Source organism: Ctenocephalides felis, unplaced genomic scaffold (genome assembly GCF_003426905.1).
Source record: "Ctenocephalides felis isolate EL2017-DRISC unplaced genomic scaffold, ASM342690v1 CF-g0.4_SCAFFOLD_01170, whole genome shotgun sequence".
Lineage (NCBI taxonomy): Eukaryota > Metazoa > Arthropoda > Insecta > Siphonaptera > Pulicidae > Ctenocephalides > Ctenocephalides felis.
The window spans coordinates 4,205,603-4,208,495 of record NW_020537324.1 but is presented as its reverse complement, the minus strand read 5'-3'; positions in this window follow the sequence as shown (position 1 = coordinate 4,208,495).

Below are 2,893 nucleotides of genomic sequence, written 5' to 3'. Positions count from 1 at the left end.
TAGTTTTTGCTAAGCTCACTAGATTAGAGTGTCCAGAAGAATATTAATAAGAAATCTAGAAAAATGTCCCAAATTTAGAAATGGTTTTATTGGCAATTTTCATATCGAAATTGACAACTTTCTTTAAATAAAATAGTAGTAAATTATATCTAGTTTCTGATGAACTAATTACAGAAGGCAGTCCAAAACAATATTTAATAAAATGTAGAAAAACGATCCGACCGTAAAACTTGTTTTTTTTAAAAAATTTGTTTCGGACTATATGTTTTTTTTTAATGGAAACTCTAATAAATTTCATCTAATTTTTGCAAAGCTTACTAGAAAAAAGTGCAGAAAATAATATTCACAAGATTTTTTAAAAAATGTGGGAAAATGTCCAATTGTTTGTCGGAGTACATGAGATTCTCTAAACTTTTTCAGAAAGGCCAATGAAGCGCAAATTTTATTATACACATTTTTATTCTACATCACTCGATTTAGTGTATTTATTTATTATTGTTTTAGCTATAAATAATAGTTTTTATTTCAACTTTTTTTAAAAGTTTATATATTGATTACAATTTACCCAATCATTACTTTTAAGAAAAACTTAATGTAAAAGGGCGCAGATTGTTAACCAATGGATTGTAATTGTATATGTGTATAAATATATAATATTTTTTATTCGTTTAATACGCCAATGTGCTTCATCCTTCATACTTTCCCGAAATTAATACGGTATAAATTTGAGCATTACACAACCGCAAACAAAATGTGAAACACAATGGACAGAATAATTACCAAATCGGCCCAATTACTATTTCTAGAATAATGCCTCTGAATTTATTTAATTCACCACACTTACATATGTAATATTATTGAAGCGTTCAAAATTGTGCTTTCTTGTGAGGGATATATTTTATATTATTTTTATTTATATTTTGGGGTAAAATATGTTAAAAGGTAATTTGGAAGGATGGTATTTATTTGCAACGTTTTGGAACTAGACTACTAGATGATAAAAAATTTACTATTGAAGTATAACTGTACTATAATTTTTTTCTTAGCTTAACAAGGACATTACGTTTGTTTTCCTAATTTAACCGACTGTTTAGAAAACAAACATAAATTAATGATAAATCCTGGGTTCATCAATCAAATATGTGTATTTCGTGTGTGTATAAATATTCGCATACAAATTTACAAGAATTTTATCTATCCATCTTTTAGGGAGATATTTTTATATCATGTATTATGTGTCCCACATATGCAATGCATTTATGTGTATTTACGTGTTTCACAATTCCAAGTCGTCACTCCCTGTTATTTTTTTGATCATTTCGTTTTGATCGCATAGGCATCGCGTTGACGGTTGGAAGTCTTTCAGGTGGAAAGGCGGAAGTTAAACAGGGTTGTACTTCCCTAAAATGTAGGTGACCTAAGAGAAATTAACGAAAACCCTAGAATTTATGCACCTGCGAATGAATCGAGGTAATTGTGGTGGATATAATGCCAAATACTTGATTAGAATTGATTTTTTGAATTAACTTTTATTCTTGTTTTTGGACAGCAATCAGATCCTCAGAAAGCAACCATATGGTTCATAGTTCTGTATTTGATATTATTAGAATTTACTTAATATTGCTGAAATATTTTTCAAATTGATGTCAAGTAAGGAAAAATTTTCACTTGAATAAATTATTTTATCTATATATGTATCTATTTTCAAGTAGATATATATAGGGGGAAGTCACATAACGCCGGACAGCACCAAGAACCGGAAACATTATTTAACGAGTATAAATCTTTCGTCGCTGTGACGCACACGGCCACGGCGAGAGCAACCCTTTCCTATTTTAGGCGCAAAATCACCGTCACCTAAATATCAATTGAAGTAATTCTAGCATATTTATGCATTTACATTTGAGTGGTATGCAAAGATAAAAGTTCTACTTGATTGTTATCCGTAAAATGGTAGAATATTATTAGATCTTATAACCAATTTTAGTAAGTGCCACCAAATGAACAAAAATGTCTGTCCCTTAGCACCGGACCCCAAGTCGTCCCTTAGTGCCGGACAGTAAACATATTGATATTTCTTATGAGAATTTATGTAATTTATTCCAATTATTTAATTTTGTTTTGTATGAGTGCTACTGGTCACTACATACCACCATTTTTGGTATTTTCTAGTCAAAGAATGAAAAGCTTATGGTGAATGCACCAGCCAAAAGGGTGGATAAATAGTGATTTTTTTGCAATATCTAAGAATATTCGTCAAAGACATATGTGCAGACATTCCAGAGTGTGTAGATGGCTACATATGTGATCAATGTAGGTTATTTTGAAATGTCCGGCACTAGGTGCCACTGTTTAAAATCATTTTTTATATACCAAAGTTTGATTGATGGTATTAATTTTTTTTTTTAGCAAAGATTGCGGTTTTGTTAATTCAGTTTGATTTCTAACTTTGTTACCTAACATAAATCATAATTTAATAAACATTTCGTAAATTAATTTTTAATTTATTTATAAATAACCTTAGGTGTCCGCCACTAGAAGACTTCCCCCTAACACTACTACTTGATACAAAGTTGTCCGAATTTAATATCAATTAAATTACCAAATGAATCTTTTACTTTATATAAATATTTTTCCCTAAATTTGCGAATTCCTCCGTCGTATTATCCCCGTCCGTCCTCGGTCAGTGTCAGTGCGGAAATAGTCGGCTGTTCCAGCGCGGTGAACAACTGGCGGCGTTTCTGATCGGGTTTCCGGTCACCAGTCATTCGCAAGTGTTTCTTTCTGGTGGGGACATCGCGATGTTTCTAACACGGCACCCCAGGCGCACGTAAACTGTCCTCTTCTGTCATAATCATTGATAACCAACATGAAATGAAATATAGACAACCGA